The sequence below is a fragment of the Dermacentor albipictus genome, chromosome 5, assembly GCF_038994185.2.
Source record: "Dermacentor albipictus isolate Rhodes 1998 colony chromosome 5, USDA_Dalb.pri_finalv2, whole genome shotgun sequence".
Taxonomy (NCBI): domain Eukaryota; kingdom Metazoa; phylum Arthropoda; class Arachnida; order Ixodida; family Ixodidae; genus Dermacentor; species Dermacentor albipictus.
The window spans coordinates 151888245-151901756 of NC_091825.1; positions in this window are offsets into that span (position 1 = coordinate 151888245).

Sequence of the window (13512 nt, forward strand, 5' to 3'; positions counted from 1 at the left end):
GGAGGAGAAAAAAGTCCGCTTCCTGATGCGGGACGTCAAGCAAGAACGTTTCGCCGGACTTATTCGTAACCCACCGAAGACCGTAGCTGAGATTTCTGTAGAGGCATCGACGATCGAGAAAACTCTGGAAATGCGCACCCGGCAACATAACCGCCAGGTGCTCGCGCCGCAGTATGCCATCCAAGGACTGGGTTCCGACGACCTTCAAGAGACCATCACGGCCATTGTGCGCGAAGAACTGCACAAAGTCTTGCCTTTATCGCAGCCTCAAGTGGCCTCGATCGCAGACATCGAAAGACGAGGTTCAGCGATCGATTGGGGTTCCTGAGGTGCAACCTCAATTACCGCAGCCCCTAGCCAGAAGCGATGACCTACGCCGCCGCCAGCATGCCCACCCGTCGCGCAGCGCACCTACGCGAGGAAGACGGACATTTGGCGAGCCCCCACCATCGCCCGCTCTGCTATCACTGCGGAGAATAATTTTTTTTTAATTATGGGGTTTTACGAGCCAAAACCACTTTCTGATTATGAGGCACGCCGTAGTGGGGGACTCCGGAAATTTCGACCACTTGGGGTTCTTTTACGTGCACCTAAATCTAAGTACACGGGTGTTTTCGCATTTCGCCCCCATCGAAACCGTGGCGCTACTCATGCTCGCCAAAGTGGAGAGAGGCCCCCTCATCGCGCAATGACTTTCCTTGAAGTTTGGTTACGCACAACAGATGGGCTGTGATATAATTTTCCAATGGGTTCCTTTGCACATCGGAATCGACGGTAATGAACGAGCCGATCACCTCGTCAAAGAGGCACACTCTCATATCACGCCCTATACCAACTTCGTCTCCCTGTTTGACACAGCACAACAACTAGTATCGCATGCAGTCAGAAATAAATACCCTGTCAATCGCACCGCCGCCGGCCTTCCACCCCGGCCACTACCAAAACAAAACTAGGACTCTCATGGGCCGATAGGGCCCTTTTACTCTGTCTCCGCATTGGCTGTTTCAAAAGTGCTGAGCTGATCTCTCGCCCTTCAGGCACTGTCAGTTCCGTCCGCCAGAATTGCACTGCTGGAGTTGATGAAACACTCGCACACATCCTCCTCAACTGCGCGGCTTACAGCCCAGCTCGGGAAACACAAATCGCCTCGTACCAACGCCCAGCTCGGGAAACACAAATCGCCTCGTACCAACGCCACAGCCCGTCCTGCGGATTTTCTTTTTCCTAGGGGTTTTTTATGTTTACTCAAAAGAGCCTTTGCAGCTCTAATTGAGTTCCTTGATTCCTCCAACCTTTATACGCGGCCATAAGCCCCATTTCACTCTTCTTTTTTTTTTTTTAACGGCCTCATGCTCATCCTCCTCCATCTTCATTTCTCTCAACTCTTTTATTCCCCTTACCCCTTATCCGTGCAGTACTGTTGAGGTGACTTTCCAAGCGAGAGACAGTTACGGTACTGCACTTATATTTTCTTTTTCCCACTTGAATGTCACTTACTGACAGCCGCCGTGGCCGGGATTCGATCCCGCGACCTCGTGCTCAGCAGCCTAACACCATAGCCACTGAGCAACCACGGCGGGTACTGCGGAGAAGCCGGCCATGTGTACTGCCGATGCCCATACCGCGACTTGGGACTGAGTGGGTTCGCCCACATTCTCTATGGTTCGCCGTCAACGCAAAGTTCGTTCTTTATCTATGGCGCCGCGTACACTGCTTGGGGAGCGCCCACGTGACATCGCCGACTACGCAGCACCTCCACCAGATGTCACGTAGTATAGTGACGGTGAAGAAGGCAGCAAAACTGTGATTGTAGAAACTAGCGTTGTATTGGGCGAACTTGTGCCCTCAAAAGCAGGCTACACTCAAAAGAACAACGATCGATAGCGGCGAATTAACACACTCGGCGATCGTCGAAAATCTGATCAGCGTGTCAAGCGCGTCGGCTTTTATACAGCAGTCGTCGAATGTTCCAGACTAATCGCTGGGACCCGCCTGTCTTCCACAAAGCATCACAAAGTTCAACACCATTCGCGTCACGCGATGAAATCAGATGACGCAAGGTTCGGGGACAACAGACAGCGGATACAAGCATCGATAACATTCCAGAAACTTCCGATACATAAATATGCAGGCGCGTCCCGCGCTGTGCGATAACATTTGTTAGGCGGCGAAACGTGGTCGCCCGATCGGAAGTGATGCTAACCAACTTCAGCCAAGAGTTCAAGCACATCAGCAAGGGCACGACAATCGCTTACATCGAGAAAATTGTGGAAACCAGCAATGCCTTTGTCCTCTCAGATTCTGCCGCATCCATCCCGCCGACCATAGTCCCCGAACCAGACCTCGACGTAAATCCAAGTCTCCCCATGAACAAGCAGCAACAGCTCAGAAGTCTTCTCCGACGATATAAAGACTGCTTTTCGACGTCATCGAGGATTCGACAAACACCAGTTGCATAGCATCGCATAATAACTGAAGAGTGCGCTCAGCCACTCCGCCAGAGCCCTTACCTAGTTTCGACGCGAGAACGTGAAGCTATTAGGCAACAAGTCAACGAAATGCTCCGCGACGACATCATCCAGCCGTCGAAAAGTCCGTGGGCATCCCCTGTTGTCTTGGTAAAGAAAAAGGACGGAACCTTACGTTTCTGCGTCGATTATCGTCGTCTGAACAAGATCACGAAGGACGTGAACCCCCTCCCACGGATAGACGACGCATTGGATCGGCTCTGCAACGCTAAATACTTCTCGTCGATGGACCTCAAGTCTGGCTATTGGCAAATAGAAGTCGACGAAAAGGATCGCGAAAAGACCGCCTTCATCACACCTGACGCCCTCTACGAGTTCAAGGTTATGCCATTTGGAGTGTGCTCGGCACCAACAACGTTCCAGCGCGTGATGGACACGGTTTTAGCAGGATTGAAGTGGCAGCTAGACCTGCCTCGTTTATTTGGATGACGTCGTTGTCTTCGCCAGAAATTTCGAGGATCACCTTAGGCGGCTTGCAACAGTACTCGAGGCCATCAAATCATCAGGGCCCACTCTGAAGCCGGAAAAGTGCCGCTTCACTTACGATGAGCTTCTGTTCCTAGGCCACGTCATCAGCAAATCCGGAGTACGCCCCGACCCACAGAAAACAGCTGCCATCGCAAAGTTCCCGCAGCCCATCGACAAGAAGGCAGTGCGTAGATTTCTTGGCCATGTGTGCCTACTACAGGCGCTTTGTCAAGGACTTTTCACGCATCGCTGAGCCACTAACGGATTTAACCAAATCTGATGTCGAGTTCAAGCGGCAAACGCCGCAGGCCGACGCATGCAGTCGCCGCCGGTACTTGCGCACTTCGACGAGGACGCCGATACCGAAATCCACACTGACGCCAGTAGCCTAGGCCTCGGTGCCGGTCCAGAGAAAAGACGGACTTGAACACGTTATAGCGTATACGCTAGCCGATCGTTGTCAAAAGCGAAATGCAATTATTCTACAACCGAAAAGGAATGCCTCGCCATCGTTTGGGCTACAGCGAAATTTCGCCCTTACCTAGCTATATGGCAGGCCATTCAAAGTCGTCAGCGACAGCGTTGGCGTCGTCAGCGTTGGCTAGCGAATTTAAAGGACCCTTCAGGACGGTTGGCGCGGGTGCATGGAGCCTAAGACTGCAAGAATATGATATCACCGTAACCAACAAGTCCGGACGAAAACACTCCGATGCCGATTGCCTATCACGCGCCCCCATATTGACTCGCCGCCGCAAGACGACGAGGATGACGACGCCTTCCCTGGCACATTAAGCGCGGAAGACGTTGCTGAACAGCAACGAGCAGACCCGGAGCTGAAAAACCTCGTCGAGTATTTGGAAGGGCCCACCGAAGTTGTCCCTAAGGCATTTAGGCGTGGATTGTCTTCGTTTTCGCTTCAAAACAACTCGTAAAGAACTTCTCACCAGTCCACGTCAACTACTTTCTTGTTGTTCCCTCAGGGCTGCGTCCAGAAGTATTGCACGCCCTACATGACGATCCGACCGCTGGGCACCTCGGATTCTTCCGGATGCTATCGAGCTCTAGGATACAGAAAAGGTATTATTGGCCGCGCCTGACCGCCGACGTCGCCCGTTATGTAAGAACATGCCGAGACTGTCAGCAACGCAAGAAACCACCGACGAGGCCAGCGGGATTACTACAGCCAATCGAGCCTCCTTGCCGACATTTTCAGCAGATCTGGATGGACTTGTTGGGACCCTTTCCGACGTCAACAACAGGAAATAAGTGGATCGTCGTGGCGACGGACTATCTCACCCGCTTCGCTGAAACTAAAGCTCTACCAAAAGGCAGCGCAGCCGAAGTTGCGAAATTTTTCGTCGAGAGCGAGCGAGAGCGAGAGAAACTTTATTTTGGTTCCTTCAAGGATTTAGCGTCTCGAGGTCTCGGCCGTCTTGGGCGCCGGCGACTTGGAGCCTCTTCCAGCAAGGGTGGGCCCCTATTCCAGGGCTCCACTAAGCCTAGCTACCTCACTAGCGTGCTGCACTAAGGCCCTTTGGGCCGTGAGCTCGCAGCTGGTAAGCCGACTCTCCCATTGCTCCGCACTCGGGTTATTGTGTTGGTGGAATGATTTAGTGTGTTTACATTCCCATGTGACATGGTATAGTGTGGGTGTGGCCCCGCACCATGGGCAGGTGTCTCTGTATTGTGTTGGGTACATTTTGTTCAGGATGTATAAATTTGGGAAGGAGTTTGTCTGAAATCTGCGCCAACTCGTAGCTTCCTCCTGCGTTAGAGCTTTGTGCGGTGGGGGATATTTGACTCTCGTCCCTCTGTAACATCCTGCTGCGACATGGTGCCCCAGAAGTCCTCATCACCGACAGAGGAACAGCAGAGCTCACCCAAGCCATTCTGCAATACAGCCATACAAGCCACAGGAGGACAACTGCCTACCACCCGCAGACGAATGGTCTCGCGGAGCGCCTGAACAAGACCCTCGCCGACATGCCAGCAATGTACGTCGACGTTGAGCACAAGACGTGGGATGCGGTCCTGCCACACGTAACCTTTGCTTACAACACGGCGGTGCAAAAAACAACACACATCACGCCATTCAAGCTAGTTTACGGCAGGAATCTGATGACGGCTCTGGACGCCATGCTGCCGCATGTCACTGACGAAGAGAATGGTGACGTCTCTACCTATCTCCAGCGCGCCGAAGAAGCCCGACAGCTCGCCCACCTACGGATTAAGAACCAGCAGCGTACCGACAGCCGACACAACCTCCGACGATCACGCTTCGTAGAGTACCAGCCCCGATACGCCGACGAGGACTCAGTGAGAAACTACTGCGACGCTATTTTGGACCCTGCAAGGTCATTCGACGTATTGGCACACTGGACTATGAGGTCGTGCCAGACGGCATTTCGCATTCACAGCGGCGCCGCGCACGACCTGAAGTTGTCCACGTGGTGCGTCTTAAATCCTTTTACGCACGCTGACGAACTTCCTTGGTCTGTTGTTTCTTTGCTACGGGTCATCATCATCATCAGCCTGGTTACGCCCACTGCAGGGCAAAGGCCTCTCCCATACTTCTCCAACAACCCCGGTCATGTACTAATTGTGACCATGCCGTGCCTGCAAACTTCTTAATCTCATCCGCCCACCTAACTTTCTGCCGCCCTCTGCTACGCTTCCCTTCCCTTGGAATCCATTCCGTAACCCTTAATGACCATCGGTTATCTTCCCTCCTCATTACATGTCCTGCCCATGCCCATTTCTTTTTCTTGATTTCAACTAAGATGTCATTAACTCGCGTTTGTTCCCTCACCCAATCTGCTCTTTTCTTATATCCCTTAACGTTACACCTATCATTCTTCTTTTCATAGCCCGTTGCGCCGTCCTCAATTTGAGTAGAACCCTTTTCGTAAGCCTCCATGTTTCTGCCCCGTAGGTGAGTACTGGTAAGACACAGCTATTATATACTTTTCTCTTGAGGGATAATGGCAACCTGCTGTTCATGACGTGAGAATGCCTGCCAAACGCACCCCAGCCCATTCTTATTCTTCTGATTATTTCCGTCTCATGATCCGGATCCGCCGTCACTACCTGCCCTAAGTAGATGTATTCCCTTACGACTTCCAGTGCCTCGCTGCCTATTGTAAATCGCTGTTCTCTTCCGAGACTGTTAAGCATTACTTTAGTTTTCTGCAGATTAATTTTTAGACCCACTCTTCTGCTTTGCCTCTCCAGGTCAGTGAGCATGCATTGCAATTGGTCCCCTGAGTTACTAAGCAAGGCAATATCATCAGCGAATTGCAAGTTACTAAGGTATTCTCCATTAACTTTTATCCCCAATTCTTCCCAATCGAGGTCTCTGAATACCTCCTGTAAACACGCTGTGAATAGCATTGGAGATATCGTATCTCCCTGCCTGACGCCTTTCTTTATTGGGATTTTGTTGCTTGCTTTATGGAGGACTACGGTGGCTGTGGAGCCGCTATAGATATCTTTCAGTATTTTTACATAAGGCTCATCTACACCCTGATTCCGCAATGCCTCCATGACTGCTGAGGTTTCGACAGAATCAAACGCTTTCTCGTAATCAATGAAAGCTATATATAAGGGTTGGTTATATTCCGCACATTTTTCTATCACCTGATTGATAGTGTGAATATGGTCTATTGTTGAGTAGCCTTTACGGAATCCTGCCTGGTCCTTTGCTTGACAGAAGCCTAAGGAGTTCCTGATTCTATTTGCGATTACCTTAGTAAATAGTTTGTAGGCAACGGACAGTAAGCTGATCGGCCTATAATTTTTCAAGTCTTTGGCGTCCCCTTTCTTGTGGATTAGGATTATGTTAGCGTTCTTCCAAGATTCCGGTACGCTCGAGGTCATGAGGCATTGCATGTACAGGGTGGCCAGTTTCTCTAGAACAATCTGTCCACCTTCCTTCAACAAATCTGCTGTTACCTGATCCTCCCCAGCTGCCTTCCCCCTTTGCATGTCTCCCAAGGCTTTCTTTACTTCTTCCGGCGTTACCTTTGGGATTTCGAATACCTCTAGACTATTCTCACTTCCATTATCGTCGTGGGTGCCACTGGTACTGTATAAATCTCTATAGAACTCCTCAGCCACTTGAACTATCTCATCCATATCAGTAATTATATTGCCCGCTTTGTCTCTTAACGCATACATCTGATTCTTGCCAATTCCTAGTTTTTTCTTCACTGTTTTTAGGCTTCCTCCGTTCCTGAGAGCATGTTCAATTCTATCCATATTATACTTCCTTATGTCAGCTGTCTTACGCTTGTTGATTAACTTCGAAAGTTCTGCCAGTTCTAGCTGTAGGGTTAGATGCTTTCATACATTGGCGTTTCTTGATCAGATCTTTCGTCTCCTGCGATAGTTTGCTGGTATCCTGCCTAACGGAGTTACCACCGACTTCCATTGCACACTCCTTAATGATGCCCACAAGATTGTCGTTCATTGCTTCAACACTAAGGTCCTCTTCCCGAGCTAAAGCCGAATACCTGTTCTGTAGCTTGATCTGGAATTCCTCTATTTTCCCTCTTACCGCTAACTCATTAATCGGCTTCTTATGTACCAGTTTCTTCCGTTCCCTCCTCAGGTCTAGGCTAATTCGAGTTCTTACCATCCTGTGGTCACTGCAGCGCACCTTGCCGAGCACGTCTACATCTTGTATGATGCCAGGGTTAGCGCAGAGTATGAAGTCTATTTCATTTCTAGTCTCGCCGTTCGGGCTCCTCCACGTCCACTTTCGCCTATCCCGCTTGCGGAAGAAGGTATTCATTATCCTCATATTATTCTGTTCCGCAAACTCTACTAAATATACTCTCCCCTGCTATTCCTAGTGCCTATGCCATATTCCCCCACTGCCTTGTCTCCAGCCTGCTTCTTACCTACCTTCGCATTAAAGTCGCCCATTAGTATAGTGTATTTAGTTTTCACTCTACCCATCGCCGATTCCACGTCTTCATAGAAGCTTTCGATTTCCTGGTCATCATGACTGGATGTAGGGGCGTAGACCTGTACAATCTTCATTTTGTACCTCTTATTAAGTTTCACAAGACCTGCCACCCTCTCGTTAATGCTATAGAATTCCTGTATATTACCAGCTATATTCTTATTAATCAGTAATCCGACTCCTAGTTCTCTTCTCTCCGCTAAGCCCCGGTAGCACAGGACGTGCCTGCTTTTTAGCACTGTATATGCTTCTTTTGGCCTCCTAACTTCACTGAGCCCTATAATATCCCATTTACTGCCCTCTAATTCCTCCAATAGCACTGCTAGACTCGCCTCACTAGATAACGTTCTAGCGTTAAACGTTGCCAGGTTCATATTCCAATGGCGGCCTGTCCGGAGCCAGTGATTCCACCGTCTGCTGCGTCGCAGGTCTGACCGCCGCCGTGGTCAGTTGCTTCGCAGCTGCTGGGGACTGAGGGCCGGGGTGTTTTGTTGCTACGGGTGTTTTTCTTTATTACTTTCGTTTGTTTGCACCGTCGAGTCGATGCTTTTTTAAGAGGGGGGGGGGGGTATGACCAACACCCTCTAGAGAACTTGACACGTGCACTTGCCTATATCTTTATCGGGCTACCACGTTTCGACGCCTAACAAATGTTATCGCACAGCGCGGGACGCGGCTGCATGTATCGGAAGTTTCTGGAATGTTATCGATGCTTTTATCCGCTGTCTGTTGTCGCCGAACCTTGTGTTATCTGATTTCATCGCGTGACGCGAATGGTGCAGAACTTTGTGGAAGACACGCGGGTCCCAGCGATCAGTCTGGAACGTTCGACGACTGCTGTATGAAAGCCGACGCGCTTGACCCGCTGATGAGATTTTCGACGATCGCAGAGCGTGTTAATTCGCCGCTACCGTTGTTCTATTGAGTGTATAGCCTGCTTTTGAGGGTACAAGTTCGCCCAATAAAACGCTAGTTTCTATAATTACAGGTTTGCTGCCTTCTTCCGTCACTACTACGCGACACTATCATAAGGACAATAATGAAGCATTTAAAGGAACGGCATGCCTCACATACACGTAGAGGTATCTAGATCTGCTGTGTTCGTTGAAGAAGTGTGGTACCACATTGGGCACCCAGTTTTTTTTTTTTTTGGGTTGCAGTCTTGCAGACATGGTGAGACTCAAAAAAAATTTTTTTTTCTTGTCTGAATCAAGTTTGCAGATTTATAGGCTGTACCAAAACGGGGCGTTTATTGAATGACAGCTAGGAACTTGTTCAGCAGAACCGATTAGTACGAGTGCGTTAATTCTCTCAAATATTCACTGGTGCGCCTCTGCGCAACAGCCATGCACGACTCTCCAGCAGCACAATCATTCGGAATAGGAGTCCTGCATCGGCCCCTCACCTTTGAAATTTCAAAAGTGCTGCTAGTCGCTACATTCGAAAACGGCTATTCAATAATTTTGATAGTGGAATTTGAAGTCGAATAAGATCTGAATGGCACATACCATACTTGGCACATACTTCATTTCGCCTACTGGTACGTTGAAGGAGACCGAAGACAATTCACGGAGGCTGCTTTAATTGGTAAACACTTCCCTGTCTCCGCGATTCAGTCTGAGTACATAGGCAATATCTTGTCCCTAACACTGTTGTTCACATGAACGTCCAAGAATTGTCTTGATTCCTTTTCTCGGAAAGTCGATTGGTTCACGTAAGGCCGGCGCAACTTTTAAAAGAAACGCTTATTTCCGTCAGGAGTTCTCACTTTTTCAATCAGTGCAGTTAGAATATTTGATAATTGTTCTCTTACACATATGTCGTGGATATGTATGTCTATATGTACCCTTAGATTTACCTAGAATGCATATTAGATGCATTGGTCACCTGCATCTCTTCGCGCCACGCAGTTACGAATCTGGTTTATTTCACTATAATATTATCTTTGATCATTGTCCCTGATCAATATTCCACCAACAAGGAACGCGCGTAAAATGACACATCAATAAAAATTTCCTACGTAGCTTCATGTTGCAGCTAGGCGGCTTCGGTGGCAAAAATAATGTGTTATTTTGAGAAAACAGTGTTAAAAATAGCAGTTTGTCTGGCTAAAACTACAATTGATACGGGCCGACAGGAGTCGCGGGCGCATCAAAGCAAGTAAAACGATAAAAAATTTTACTGCACATACTTCTTCCGAGAAAAACTGGCATATACAGGAACACTAGCGCGCTCGCTAGCAGACGACGTACCTGACAACGACAGCAAAATTGAAGACGTAATGTTGTATAATAATATATGGGGTTTTACGTGCCAAAACCACTTTCTGATTATGAGGCACACCGTAGTGGAGGACTCCGGAAATTTTGACCACCTGGGGTTCTTTAACGTGCACCTAAATCTAAGTACACGGGTGTTTTCGCATTTCGCCCACATCGAAATGCGGCCGCCGTGGCCGGGATTCGATCCCGCGACCTCGTGCTCAGCAGCCTAACACCATAGCCACTGAGCAACCACGGCGGGTTATAATGTTGTATAGCCCATGCCTCAAACATGTATACGCAGCAAAAAGGTGTCAGTAAGAATTTTCAGTGGAAATAAATCTTATTTCAGGAGCATACAATCAGGAGCGTACGCGCGCAATCAGTCTCAGGGCCCACAGCGAAATTGCGTTGAATATGCCGCGAAGCGCATTTCCACCACAATTCAGTTCGCTCGCAGCGCCCTCGCAATTTTTTTCCACACGCGGCGCCTCAGCGAAAGAGCGCCGTTCGTCGCATCGACCATAGTCTAGAACACGGTAGTTTTGTTTGCGTCTGTGATTGGCAGGAGGAGTAACACAACCCTGCGCGGTCCGTGTGCTTTGGTGGCCAAATGCTGCTTTTTTGAAGTTGTATGCTAACGGGACTGTTCGCACCGCCGGATCCAGAGAGGGAGGGAGGGGGAGATGAGTCGGCGCTGCTTTTGATTTGGTTTTCGTATATACGTTGTACCCTGGTGCATAGTGAAACCACAACCGAACACCGCCAACGGCGTTGTTCTCTCTCTCTCTCTCTCTCACACACACACACACACACACACACACACACACACACACACACACACACACACACACACACACACACACACACACACACACACACTTTGCTTTTACTGTGTGTTTAACTACTACAGTGGCTGAATATGCATTATAGGAGATGCAGCATTGCAATTCACATTTGCAGTGAGGTCGGGCGGCACTGCTATACTGTGAAATTTTACAGCGCAGGATAGCTGCCTTGTAGATTTACCAACTATGTAGTCGATTCCACAGCCATAACACAGAGAAATCATACAAGATAATAATAATAGCTTGGGAAAAATTTTCAAGGAGCACCTAACAAGAAAATAGCGACTTGTGTCTTCTATATACTCATTCATGAGTATACCCACAAGATTCAAACAGTAGCATGTCTAGAATTGTCAGGTTTTGAATTTAAACTATTATACTTCCGGCATTAAACAATATTGCCAGCTGTTCTTTCCATTGGATAAAAAATAATAATAGTTCCTAATTTGCACTGCAGTGAATACAGGCAATTACCCACAACCACTTATTCCCTAATTGCCATATTTGCATGATTATACTGTGCCACCAATTGTAACGTGAAGTTATATTATCGGCCAAATAATAAAAAAATTAAATTGGTGCCGATTCTACCACGCACATCAAGTAACAAAACCTGAGTCGACGCATACGATGTTGAAACATTATACAGCATACAAAGGCACACAAACACGCACACAGCTGAATCTTAGCGGCTATTGGAGTTCAACGACACCTCCTTTTCGCTGTGTGGCGACCACAGAAAGTCATCTTCAGTTCTATTTAATGCATTACAAATGCCACACTTCCGGAGGCTCCCGCAACCATCATCAGCGGGAAGGCCTCCCACAAATCACGGAGCCACCTCAATTGCAATGTCTCCGAGCGTACTTTCTTCAAATGACTTGTTCGATGCCCGTGTGGCTAGCTACCTTGCTCTGAACTTCTTTTTTAGCCTTTTATTTGTTTTGCATTTTTTGATCTTGAGTAGAATCAGTTACGACTGTAACTCACCTGCAAATTTGAATGCACCTTTTATTTAAAAAGTCCGTATTAGAATCATGCAGTACAGTACTAGCCTGAATAAAATGCACTTCAATAAAAGTACTTGTGTGTACAGACAGACCATCCAAAATAAATTTTATGCCATTTGCTGCTCCAGGATGAAGCTTGTGGGCTCTTTATATTATAAGAGACTGAAATGGCATCATGTATGAAGAATGATTTATACTTGCACGTCTTTTCAATGTACGTACTTTGAAGGAAAACTGTTGCATTTTATGGCAGCTTCTAAAACAGTTGGTACGAGGTCGCGGGATCGAATCCCGGCCACGGCGGCCGCATTTCGATGGGGGCGAAATGCGAAAACACCCGTGTACTTAGATTCGGGTGCACGTTAAAGAACCCCAGGTGGTCAAAATTTCCAGAGTCCTCCACTACGGCGTGCCTCATAATCAGAAAGTGGTTTTGGCACGTAAAACTCCATAATTTAATTTAATTTTTTTTTAAAAACAGTTGGTAACACAGAGATCCCGACTGCAATTTGTGAACCTGAATGGATGCAGCAAAGCATGCAAGTTACATTGGTATTTAACATTGCGCCAGTCATGACGCAGAGCTAAATTTTCTGACATTGTGTAGCAATAAGGCAAGGTACGATTGCGTTGCCCATAGAAAAAATAAACAGTGCTATGCATGTTCTTTTGGGCTGCACTCATGCGTGGCAGCAGTAGTGATCACAGGAACGGAGTGGGCCAGTGTATCAAGGCATCATGACTCAACCACTTACAGGGTACCCACATTGAAACTGGTTCATTGAAACGAGTATTACAGCAAATTATTTCAGCCACTCAGGTGCTTGATAGCACATTTTTCTAAGGTTTAGAGGCTTGGACCTTCATTTAAAATATTGAAAATGACAGTTTGGGAATGCCACAACCAGTACTCCTTTAAAGGGACACTAAAGAGAAAAATGACTTGAGCTGTGTTAGGAAGTTATTTTTATACAATACGTCAATAAAGCCACTGTTACCTTGAGCAAGCACTTGGTAAGCCAGAAAATACACAAGAAGAAATGAGTGCTGGAGATGCTTCCTTGAAGTTCCCACACCAGCTCGCCGTGATGCCACTGACTTTGATGGGGTCTACTTGGGCCTAGTTAATTCTTTATTGGCAAAGACGCAACTACACTGTATATTCTGAAGCAGCCAAAGACTGAACTTATCAAGTTTAAGGTTTTACTCAGGCCAAATGAAAAAAAAAAACAGTTTCAAATCCATGTCTTCACATCGACATACAAGGCCTGTGGTAACAGTGCGAAATTCAAAAACTGGTACATTAACCTTAATTTTCTCTTCTAACAATCAACTTATTAAAGCAAAACAATGAAAATGGAGTTCTTCAAGTGTTTTTTAGTGTTTCTCTCTAGTGTCCCTTCACACGTCCCATTACCACACAGTTTGTGT